At 42.7% G+C, this 13,403-nt stretch overlaps 1 protein-coding gene across 2 annotated transcripts in view; it reads right to left on the bottom strand.

Annotated features, from left to right (window-relative positions):
- RGS11 (regulator of G protein signaling 11) overlaps positions 1 to 13,403 on the bottom strand; it is a 2,073,835-nt gene that overhangs the window by 868,085 nt on the left and 1,192,347 nt on the right. The gene's annotated exons all lie outside the window — the stretch shown is intronic.

Raw genomic sequence — 13,403 nt, forward strand, 5'->3', positions numbered from 1 at the left:
TAGGAAATCCGCAACATTCTATTGGGAATAACTTTGGCGCCGGTCGAGGAATTTGCGTGTAATTTTCCCAAATTTTGGCCAGCTCCGCTGCGCTCCTTCCCTGAAAGTTTCGGGGGGATTCGTGAAGTGGGGGCTGAGAAAAAATGGGGGGTCCCAAAACATGTTTTCCCCATGTTAATTTCCATAGGACGTTCTGACAAGTCTACAGCCCGAACCGCTGAACGGAATTACGCCAAACTTTGCAAAATTGTAGGGACTGGTACGCAGGTGTGCCTTTGCTATATTTGGTGAATTTACCTCCAGTAGTTCCTGAGAAAATCAAAAGAGAAAAAATATATATATCTATAGCAGCTTACGTGTAAGCTTACTGTAAGCTTACCTTTCGAGCATGAGCTGCATTCTGATTGGCTGCCAATGTCTGTCAACACTCCAAACCAGAAAGTGTTGGCAGTCATCTTGTGCCTCGGTAGACTGAGGCACAAGAAAGCAGAAAAACAAACGTGTAGAACTCAAAAAGGGGGCAAGGTAGAAGCACCCTGACCCCCTAGGCATGCTCAGGGGTCCCACAAGGACCCCCAAGGCAAAAAAAATTGTTTTCAAAACACAAATTCTTCATCCAAGAAGTGTTGGCAGCCATCTTGGGACCAATATGCATGATAGCACCTCATTAAAAAGCATTGCAGTTAATAGAAGGTTTTAGGACTTTAGTTACATTATAAATAATTAGTTGATGGTACCATACTCATTTTAGGAATTGTGGTGTGTTCTAAGGTGATTTTACCATATGAAAAATCCTTCTGCTGGGATATCATGAATCATTTTTGAAAGAAAACTATTATCTCATGCTTTTCCCACAGTGGTGTGAAATTGGTAAGAACTCATGGCAGACACAAGTGGGAAGAAGAGTAAACCGTAGTTAATTAGCTCTGACAAAGCGTAGGAATAGAACGACCCCAGCCACAACAGGTGACAGCTTCACTGTGACTCCGCAGCGCTCGCCTTGGAACTCTGGTCGCGGTGACATTCCAAGTGATGTCACCGCGAGCAGTTCCATTGTAAGCCGAGCTGCCGAGGAGGGGGGGGGACTGCAGAGGAAGATACCACACATCCCCCTTCTCTACAGAAGGAAACATCAGAGGTGAAACATAAGAAAACAGGTGTACAACAGAAAGCTATATCATCATATATTGCTTAAAATGTCTGGGCGGTCTGGTCACTCTCCGGCTTGCCCTATCATCTGGGTGAGGGACCGTCCCCTGTTCCCTGGGAGGGAAACCTTTGCTCTTCTCGGAATTATTTACATACCCTCTACAGGAATCCTGCCCGGGGGGGGGGTGATACCTCACAACTCTTCCCAGGTTCCAGATCTTTCCTTCCTGGGTTTTTACAGCATTCCTAAACAATTTTGTAATCTTAGTGGGCCTACTGTATTCAGACCAACTTGCCCTGCCAGTGGGTGTCCTGATCTTAATATCGTCTCCGACCTTGAACCCTGCCTCATGCGTTGAGTGGAGTCTGTGAAACCTTTCTTTCCTCTCAACTACTGCTTCCCACTGTCTCTCTAGTCCTTTCGCTTCTTTGGAGTGCTCTGACCATCCCTTGTGCCACCCCATCCAGCCAGGCGACAGTTTTGTGTTGGGTATTCTCGCTCGGAGCAACTCAAAAGGGGTGATGCCTGTTGTTTGGTGGGGGGTAAACCTGTATGCTTCTACCCGTCTCCATACTTCTTCCTTCCAGTTCACCCGCTGGTTTTGGCCAACTGAATGCTCTCTTTGAGCGTCTTGTTGAAGCGCTCGACCATGCCATTGGTCTCCGGGTGGCACAAAGCACAACGTTTGTGTGTGATCCCCCTCTCCTCAAGGAAGTCCTCCATTTCTTTCGAACACAGTTGCACCCCGTTGTCCGTGAGTAGACTTTTAGGTTGTCCCTTTCTACTGAATAACTCTCGTAGAAATTCAATGACGGTCTTCGTTGTGATTTCGCTTACAAACTTTACTTCCGGCCATCTGGAGTACAGATCCATGAGCACCAGAATGTACGGCGTACGCACTTCACCCGTCAGCGGGCCAACGATGTCCAACGCCAACTCTTCCCAAGGTCCTGATGGGGGTGGCCTACACACCATCGGAGGCGTGAGTTGCTTCAGCACTTTGTCACTGATGCTGCACGGGATGCAGTCTCTTACTTTTCTTTCAATGGCGAGGTCCATGCGCGCCCACCAGTAGTCTTCTCTCAATCTTTGTTTGGTCTTGGTGATGCCTAGCTGGCCATCATGAGCCATGTCCACCAGGTCTTCCCTCACGGCCGTGGGGGGTACCAACCTTGTCCCCCTGAACAGGCAATTGTCAACCACAGACAGCTCATCTTTGACAATCCAGAATGGCCGTAGAGCATCGTCTCGCTTATCTTCAGTCTTCCATTTGCTTTTTACTCTTTTGCACACAACATCCAAAACCTCGTCAGATCTCAGTGCTTCTTTCCACGTTTCTTCTCCGACGGCTCTCTGAATTATGGCACACACATTTTCCTCTTGGTAGTCTTCCATTTCCTCTTCCACATTTCCCTTCGCTTCGTTCTCATCATTATCCCTTACCAGTCGTGACAAACAATCTGCTGCAAGATTTTTCGTTCCAGGGACATATTCAACACGGAATGTGTATTCTTGGAGACTTATAACCCAGCGCCTGATCCTGCTGGAGATCGCATCCAGGCCCTTCTTGCCGAAAATCTCCACCAATGGCTTGTGGTCCGTCCGAAGAATGAACTTCGTGCCCCATAGAAAGTCTCTGAATTTGCCCAAAGCCCAGAACACCGCCAAGGCCTCTCTTTCGATGACGGAGTAATTGCTCTCTGACTTCTGTAGAGATCTTGAGGCGAAAGCTATCGTTTCTTCTCCGCCTGTTCCTACTTGGGTGAGGACCGCCCCTAGCCCATTGGCACTTGCGTCGGTGGTGACTACAGTCACACGACTGGGTATGAAAGATTTAAGGCTGGGTGCTTCTGCAAGTGCGTTCTTCATGTCCTCAAACTCTCTTTGGCACTCGTCACACCATTTGAACACTGCGTCTTTTTTTAGTAGCTGTCGCATCGCAAATGTCCTTCCTGCAAAGTTCCGTATGAATTTTCTGTAGAATTCCAACATTCCCATGAAGGACTTGATTTCTTCCTTGCTCTTCGGGGGCACCAAGTTTGTAATGGTGTTCTGGAGCTCTGTTTTCTGACGGATTCCCTCTGCTGTTACTTTATGTCCCAAAAAGTTTAGTTCTTTGCAGCCAAACACACACTTTTCTCTTCTCACAGTCAATCCTTGCGACCTAAACCTGGACAGCTCTTGTCTCAACCTCTTGACGTGTTCCTCATGGTCTTTGGCGAACACCAGTACATCATCCTGGTAACATAGGATGCCAGGGATCTCTCTCAAGATGTTCCCCATGATTCTCTGGAACACGGCTGCCGCCGATACCAAACCGAAGGGCATCCTCCTGAACTTGAATGCACCCATGGGCGTAACAAACGCCGTGAGTTCTTGAGACTCCTCGTGCAGCTTGATCTGAAAATAAGCAGAGGTAAGGTCAAGTGTGGAGAAGACCCTTGCGCCCTCTGGCATGCTCATCATCTGGGTAATGTTGGGCAGTGGAAACCAGTTGACCACAACCTCCTTGTTCAAAGCTCTAAGGTCAATGCACAACCGAACCGACCCATCCTTTTTCTGGGCTGCTATAATAGGCGCAAGCCACTCTGTCGCTTCCACCGGTTCGATGACTCCTGCCTTGCACAGTTTCTCCAATTCAGCCTTCACCGCTTCTTGGATGGCAATGGGTAGCTTCCTTACCTTGGCTACCACTGGCTTTGCGTTTTCCTTCAGTTTGATCTTGTGGCAGTAATTCTTCAAACACCCAAGTTCTTCACTAAATACTTCTTTAAACTCTGTCACCAAATCTTCCTTTGACTCTTGTACCTCTTGTATCAAGATTTGGGGATTGCTATTTGGATTGAGATAGACCCCCAACTCTTTCTGTGCCTGCCAGCCCAGGATGTTGTCTCCGACTGTAGATACATAGACCTTGGACACTGTTGTCCTGTCCCTGTATTCAACTGTGTTCCAGAAATAACCCTTCATGGAGATGGGGCGACCAGCATACCCCCCGGGCCTTACATCCATCCTTCTCAAACTAATCTTCCCATTAGACACCCGTGAAAATTCCTTGGCACTGATGATTGTTATTCTTGAACAGGAATCAAACAATGCCTCTACTTCAGTACCCCTTACTTTTATGGTGTCTTTTGGGCTGCAGACCTGACCTTCACCTACTTGCACAACAATCTCGTCACAAACTGTGTCTTTGGAGTTACAGATCTGGCCTTCACCCACTTGCACAACTATTTCATCACATACTGCATTTGTCCTGTCCTTACTCAGTTTGCTGAATCCCTGTCCGCTCCTGCAGTATTGCCTGAAATGACCTTTCTTGCCGCACTTGTTACATGTGAATTTGAGGGCCGGGCACTCCTTGTCATTGGCCATGTGCCCCTGTTTTCCGCATCTATAACAGGTACCCTTGAACGACCATCCCATTTTGCTGTCTTTCTGCTCTTTCCCTACAATTTTCTGTCCTTTGACCACAGACACTGCCTCACATTCAGTCACGACTTCGCTCACTTTGGGTTTGTCCTCGCTTTTTTTCTCACCACTTTATTGTTTGATTTCACTGACGCACTGCAACATGTGTTCTACCTGTTTTGCAACTATTATGACTTCCCTCAGTGGTGGGTCATCTTTCAACCATAACTCCTCACGTACGCGCTCAGTCCTACACGCTAACACAAACTGGTCCCTGATCCTTTCTTCATTAGCGCCTCCAAACTTACATGTCGCTGCAAGTTTCCGTAGGTCAGACACAAAATCTTCTACAGACTCCCCTTACTTCTGTACCCTTTTTCCGAAATGGTACCTCTCCATTACTTTGCTAGTCTTTGGAAGGTAATGCAAATCTAATTTCTTAAGACTGATTTCAAACTCATTCAGGCCTCTCGCTTCCTGTGCCCCCAGTTCTAGTAGATGATCCAACACCTCTCCCCCTCCGCCCCTAGGTAATATGCTAATAGGGCTACCTTCCTTTCCAACCCTAGATTAGGGCCACACACCGTTGCATAGTTCAAAAACACTTTCTTCCACTTTTTCCATTGTATTGTAGGCTCCCCTGGGTTAGTCGGAAAAATGGTGGTGGTGTCACACTTTGTATGATGTAATATTACCAAAGACCCACCCTTAATGTGTGGAAGGAATTTTCCTAAGGATACTACAGGGGTTTTAAATAGGGGCCAGGTCACAGTTCCATAGTGGGTTTGTACAATTTCTGGTGAGATGTACAGCGCAGTTCTACCCTTTCTGTATAATACCAACAAATATCACATGTGCTGCAAACAACCTCCCAACCCACTAGGTGGCACTGTTGCACTAGAGTCAGTTCCCCATACAGTGAGATGTACTTGGTGGTTGCCCTGAAGTATTCGTTTTGAAAGGACACCATACAGTCTCTCCCTTCCTGATGACGCAATTTCCTCACAGTCCAGGAGTCAGCAGTGGTTTCCCTTGGAAGTTCCTTTCAGCATCAATATGATTTGCAACCACTTTACGAACAGAAATATACCAGGGTTTGTGGAAAGGGTGAGTTTCTGCCCACTCGACACGGAGGGGATGGGGTTACTCTGCAGTTGCACCTGGATTTTTCCCACACGCTACTGCCTCTATCACTCTTTAGTTCAAGAGATCCTTTGACAAGCAGTCACACTGCGCAGATACACTTCAGGATAATCACCGCGTTGGGATCGTGACCCTTTCCTCTTCAACACGTCAGTTTACCTTCTCACTACACACGATCCGTCCTTCTTTTTTTTATTTTCCCGGAAGTCTTCAAATAAATTCCTTTCCTTGCATGTTGGGGTCGCTCACCCTCTTGGACCCTCGTCGCCAGTGTGAAATTGGTAAGAACTCATGGCAGACACAAGTGGGAAGAAGAGTAAACCGTAGTTTATTAGCTCTGACAAAGCGTAGGAGTAGAACGACCCCAGCCACAACCGGTGACAGCTTCACTGTGACTCCGCGGCGCTCGCCTTGGAACCCTGGTCGTGGTGACATTCCAAGTGATGTCACTACGAGCAGTTCCATTGTAAGCCGAGCTGCCGAGGAGGGGGGGGGACTGCAGAGGAAGATACCACAAGTGGTTTGGAAGGGGATCTATAAGCTAAACTGAAAGCATATTTAATTCTGTAAATTCACATTATCTTTCTCAGTCATGAGAGAATGAAGTCTGACATTCTCAGTAAAACATGTACATCCAACAAGGGCAGCGACTGTCAGCTGATTCCTTTGTGTTCTACTGCAGCTTCCCAGAGTGTTCTAAATAACAACTAGAGCGCTAACAGTCTTACTAATGACAAAAGTATGGCACAGCAGAAGCCATCTTGATTGGAATGAAGTGGTAAGTCTGAAAACATTTAATTTAAAAAGGAACAAAATGAGGGGTTCATTTTGCCATAGAAAGTATGATTAGTACTGCAGAAAGAAAAATTAGGGCACATTTTGAGTGACTTCTCAAATCCTATTCTATTTCATTAAAACATTCTGACATGCAGTCTCCCAAGATGGCCACCAGAGACAAAAGAGCCCAAATGTAGCCCAAATATCACCCAGATGTAGCCCAAGTATAGCCCAATAACAGAATGTCCCAGAGTGTTCTAAAGAACAACTAGAGCGCTAACAGTCTTACTTATGACAAAAGTATGGCACACCAGAAGCCATTTTGATTGGAATGAAGTGGTAAGTCTGAAAACATTTAATTTAAAAAGGAACAAAATGAGGGGGTTCATTTTGCCATAGAAAGTATGATTAGTGCTTCAGAAAGAAAAATTAGGGCACATTTTGAGTGACTTCTCAAATCCTCTTTTATTTCATTAAAAAAATTCCGACATGCAGACTGAAACATGCACTTTGAATACCAGCAGCAGACTTCCCTGGTGAGCAGTAGCTTTACTACAGTGATATAATGAGCAACTAGAGTGCTAACATTCAGAATTTATGGCAAATGTGTGACACATCTGAATGCCTTCTTGATGGAACCAAAGTAAACAAGCATTGAAAATGCAATAGATCTCGCCCTCGTTTAAGTTAAAGCCACTCTGTTTGTAATGAGGTGGCTTTTTAGCTTTGCTTTTAATAGTGTTTTTCAAACTTTCATGTAAATAACATGCATATGTATGCATATATGTATATGTATGCATGCATTTATATTTGTTTTATATAGATATGCAGATTATATATGTTTATATATGTATGTATATATATATACACATACATATATATAAATGCATATATATGCATATATATATGTGTATATGTGTGCGTGTAGATAGACCGAGGCACAAGAAAGCAGAAAAACAACCGTGAAGAAGACAAAAAGGGGGCAGGGTAGATACACCCTGACCACCTAGGCCTGCCCAGGTGGTCCCACAAGGACAAAAAAGGCCCACATAAAAAAAAAAACCTGGTCTGTTTTTTAAAAAATTACCCCCCCGGGGGGACCAAATCAACGCGGTATAGTGATAAAGAAGTGTGGGCGGTCCACAACCCCCCCCACACTGCCCCAGGGACCGCCGCCCCCAGGGCAAAGCAACGCAGCCCCTTGGTGCATACTGGAGGCTCCTGGTGGGCTACTTGGCTCCCAGGGACCCCCAGTATGCAAGGGGAATTAGTTCCTATTCTGCAAACACGCCAGGGGTTGCGCTGCAGAGAGGTGTAAAAAAGGGTGTGGCCTCATTACACCTCTCTGCAATGCAGCCCCCTGGCGCATACTGCAGGTTCCAGGTGGGCTAGTTGGCCCCCAGGGACCCGCAGTATGCAAGGGGAATTAGTTCCCCCTCTGCAAACACGCCCGGGGGCTGCGTTGCAGAGAGGTGTAAAAAAGGGTGTGGCCTCGTTACACCTCTCTGTAATGCAGCTCCCTGGCTTATACTGGAGTCTCCTGGTGGGCTAGTTGCCCCCCAGGGACCCCCAGTATGCAAGGGGAATTAGTTCCTCCTCTGCAAACGCGTCAGGGGTTGCGCTGCAGAACGTTGTAAAAATGGGGCGTGCCCTCTGAACACCTGCCTGCAAAAATGTAGCTAAATCAGTATAAAAAAAAAAAAAATTAATACATTTAAAAATTGTCATTTAAAAAACCTTCGAAATTCAATGAAAATAACATAGGTTTCAGCCCATATATAGTTAGGAATTAGCATTTAAAAAACCTTGCAAATTCACTGAAAAAACTATAGGTTTCAGGCCTTATATAGTTAGGAATTAGCATTTAAAAAACCTTGCAAATTCACTGAAAAAACCATAGGTTTCAGGCCTTATATAGTTAGGAATTAGCATTTAAAAAACCTTTGAAATTCACTAAAAAAACCATAGGTTTCAGGCCTTATACAGTTAGGAATTAGCTTTTAAAAAACCTTTGAAATTCACTCAAATAACTATAAGTTTTAGGGGTGTTATAGTTAGCTGGACATTTCACTCATACAAAACCATTGAAATTGATCCTATATAGTTAGTTGGACTAACTATATTTGGCGCACCCGCAATCCACTGCTGATGATGTCACATATTAGATCATTCATGACATGGTCAGTGACATCACTGATGACATCTCAAATGACATCACTGATGACATCATCCAGTGAATGTCGTTTGGTTCGTTATTTAACCCCTTGCATGCGGATGACGGCCCCCGTCCGTCATGCACCGCGGTGCTCGTGTGCTGATGACGGCTGGGGGCTGTCATTAACCCGCCCACTTGCGATTTTGCCGCACAGGCACAGAATCGCGGCCGCATGCAAGGGGTTAAATATGTATTATATATGTAGCAATCTTCATTGAAAAATGAGTGGATATATACATTTCTGGATACAGGAGTAGTAGCAGTGTAATTGATTGTTTACTTGAGTAATTTATTGTGTCTCACTAAATATATTGGATAGTGACTACACTGTATTAATATCTGTATTACTTGGCCTACTGCATATGTTGGTTACTAGCTACGTGAAAGTCTGTATTAGTTATTGATTAGTTAATGGACTATTTATATGGGAGAGTGAATGTGTGTGTGGTTCGGTAGAGATCTGTGACTGTCAAAAGATATGTGAGTAGTTAATTCAGTAGGTATATGACATTAAGACTACGTGTTATAATAGTTGTTTAAATTAGTGAATATCTTTATGGGTATGGTAATGAGCAAATGTATTCCCCAATGGTACATGTCCAACAAAGTAGAAAAATAAAAGGCAGTGTATGTGACAGTTGTTGTATATAAATAAGTTGTACATAAAACTCATTGATTGCATGAGTGACTGTATAGACAACTGTATACTTGTAATAGTGATTTCATAACACACTAAGTATGAGTTACTATCTATATGAATAAATGAAGTGCTATTTGTATAAGTGTGAGGCTGAATAAATATAAATAGGATTCATTGTTTGCAAAAGGGAGTAGGATAACTGCATAACTGAATAGGATGTGTCTGGTGCGTAATGTCAATATAAGTGTATAAGTATATTTGATAGTGTTCTATTGATCATTGACAACATGCATGAGTGAATATATAGGTAATTGATTAGATGTGTGTTTAAATCTAGGAATCACCGAGTAGGTTTTTAGATACTTGTATTGCTGTGTCAATGGATTCAAATATGGTACTCTGTATTTTACAGTGAGTGATGAAAGGTAATACTAGTGTATGATGAGGTATATCTGATTTTCACATGGATGATTTATATGATTTATTTTTCAGAAAGACACACATTCACTAGATGATGTCATCGGGATGTCATCAGTGATGTAATTTGAGATGTCATCAGTGATGTCATCAGTGATGTCACTGACCATGTCATGAATGATGTAATATGTGACATTATCACCAGTGTGTTGCGGGCGCTAGAGTTACAGTTAGTACAACTAACTGTAACGAAGAAATTTCAATGGTTTTGTATGAGTGAAATGTCCAGCTAACTATAACACCTCTGAAACCTATGTTTTTTTCAGTGAATTTCTATGTTTTTTTAAATGATAATCTCTAACTATAGCAAGCCTCAAACATTTGGTATTTTCAGTGAATTTCAAAGGTTTTTTAAATGCTAATTCCTAACTATAACATGTCTGAAACCTATGGTGTTTTCAGTGAATTTCAAAGGTTTTTCAAATGATCATTTTTAAATATATTTCTTGTTCTATTTTTTCTATTCTTCAACTACATTTTTTAATCTACTTATTTTTAGATTTTTTTAAAATTACTCTACACATATTTTTTAAAAATATGTATTTTAAATAAATATATATATGTTTTTATTATTTTATATTCTTTTAAATATACTTATATTTTTATTTTTTTGTTTGAGAGTCGCGCATCCAAAGCGCACCCTTCTCGTTCACTGCGCAGAACATATCCGCCATTTTAGGATTGATGTGTAGGGTCCGCGTACCGTGTGTGGCAAGTACGACTTTCCGAACGCGGACGCTATGCGACTGGTACGCAACTTGTGGCGCATACACGAGATGTACGTATTACGTGACGTGACGGTCGTGCGGTTGTGCGTGGCGTCATATGCGGGGGACGCGGTGGGTGCGGGACCCCCGCAGAATTTTTCAATGTTCAAAAACCTATATATATTTATTTAATATAAATATTAAGTAAAGACATTATCTGCGCTAATTATAAAAATAATATTCTTTAACTTTCAATAAAGTCACATTTCTTTTAAATGCAATTTCGTGAAGTCGCGCTCGGTGTGAGTTGGGTGCCAGCTGCGTGTGCGTACAGTGCGCAGACCCCATGTGACCAGAAAAAAAGAGATTTTATTGGTTCATTACACTTCCTATTGTAAGTATTGAAGTACCCCACCCATTTCAATCACTCTTGTTACACCTTCCTGAGGAGAAGACATCTACTGGCAAGATCTGCTCTTTTTCAATTTTGTACACCTGTTTCTCAGCACAGTTGGAAAAATGGCTACTAAGGAAGCATCTTCTGATTCAGAACACTCTGGAAATGAAGAATTTGTGCCACAACCTTCCCCTCCAGAGAAGTATACATCAATTGTCTGGAAGTTTTTTACTTTTCCTCCGAAGCAGAAGAAGGTTAATGCCACCAAAGTCACTTGCAAAATCTGCCACGCGGTGCTGTGCAGGGGTGACCCTACAAAAAGGGACTCTTGTGGAACAGCAAGTATGAGGAGACATCTTCAGACAAAACATCCGGTAAACTTCGCAAGAGAGGAAATGAGGAGACTAAAAGACTTCTGCCTTTGATCTACAGTGCGGTCAGTAGAGTTTACAACTTGATACCAGTGGTGCAGAAGCACTACAGACAACATTGAATTCAGTCTCGACCTCATAATTTGTTAAACTGTGAACAGTAGGAAATTCAGCCTTAATTTATTTAATGCAGAGACTATTGTACTATATGTCTTCAGATTTTGTTTAAATGAGTGACAAAAAGCATTCCTTGATGTCTGTGTCAACTACTGCCTGCAATCCACATTGCGGACAACAGGGTTCACAACTTGAATGCAGCTTTCCATCTACAGTACGGACAGCATTCAAGTTAGCCTTGATTTATATAAGGCAGAGACAATTTTGTTAAATGATGTGACAAAAAATATTCCTCAATGACTGTACTGAGTACTGCCTTCAAATGTACAATACGATCAACAGAGTTCATCACTTGATACTAGTTCATGAATCCCGTATGCAACAGTCAATGTATGGAGTACATTACAGAAAAAGCAGTGCAACCTAAGATCTACATTGCGAACAGCAGCGTTCACAACTTGAATTCAGCTTTCCATCTACACTAGGGAGAGCATTAAAGTTATCCTTGATTTATGTAAGGCAGAGACAATTTTGTTAAAGGATGCCACAAAAAACATTCCTCAATGAGTGTACTGAGTACTGTCTTCAAATGTACACTGTGATCAACAGAGTTTACCACTTGATACCAGTGGCGCATCAGCACTAAAGATAACATTCAATTCAGTCTGGATTTCTTTAAGGCAGAGACAATTGTACTGTGTCCTCAGATTTTGTTAAAGTATGTGACATAAAAAGCCTTCCTCGATGTCTGTGTCAACTACTGCCTTCAATTTACACTGCGGACAGCAGGGTTCACAACTTGAAGTCAACTTTGCATGTATACTATGGACAGTAGGGAATTCAACCTTGATTTATTTAATGCAGGGACAATTGTACTGTATGTGTTCTGATTTTGTTAAAATAAGTGACAAAAATCATTTGTCGATATTTCTGCCTTCGACCTACAGTACGGACAGCAGGGTTCACATTTTGAATTCAGCTTTCAGTCTATACTATGAACAGCATGAAATGTAGCCTTTTTTTTAAAGGTAGAGTTTATTGTACTTTATGTCCTCAGATTTTGTTAAAAGATACGAAAAAAGAATTTCTTTATGTCAGTGATAACTACTGCCTTCGATCTACATTGTGAGGGCTCACCATTCAGGTAGTAAGACGATTGTACATGACGCATTCCAGTAGACAAGAGACATTATACCACTGCGACCCCCCTGAACCACCAATCATCGCAGAGTACGCACACGCTGAGTTCTTTCGGTACCACTAACTCACTGCACCACAAGTCATCTCCCCGTAGCCTTATTAAAGCAGAATTTACTAGGCAAAAAACATTTCTCCCAGTGCGGCTCCCCTGCACTACGCATTATCGCAGGATACATACAAGCTCAGTGCAAAAGATACTACACTAACTCAGTGCACCATAAATCATTGCAAAGAAGAGTGAATAGTTTTATGTCACACTGAGACATACTGTCCCTTTTAAATGGAATTCATGCAAAATTCAATCGACAAAACACATTAGTATAAATACTATGCCCCCCCGACCACACATCATCGCAGGATACATACACACTAAGCGCCAAAGGTATTAGTAACTCAGTGAACCAAAAATCATTATCACGTGGCCTTACTAAGGCAGAATTCACAAGACAAAAAACATTAGTATCAGTACGGCCTGCCCGGACCGCGCATCATCGCAGACTCCACACAACCTTGTTGTTTCGACACCACTAACTCAGTGCAAACCAAACTAAGTATCACACCTATCAAATCCTTCACAATATCCCTTTAGTGTGCTTTCTTCAAAAACTTATTTTATATCACTTATAGATTTAGTTAACTAATAAAAATATACGCTGCATACATGTTCTATCTTTCACTTCAATCATGATTACAGATAATGCAGTCCACACTAAGATCTACACATGAGGACAGCAGGGTTTACAACTTCAATTTAGCTTTTCATCTACACTATAGACAGTAGGGAATTCAGCCTTCATT

This window comes from Lissotriton helveticus, chromosome 10 (assembly GCF_964261635.1).
Source record: "Lissotriton helveticus chromosome 10, aLisHel1.1, whole genome shotgun sequence".
NCBI classification, from domain to species: Eukaryota; Metazoa; Chordata; class Amphibia; order Caudata; family Salamandridae; genus Lissotriton; species Lissotriton helveticus.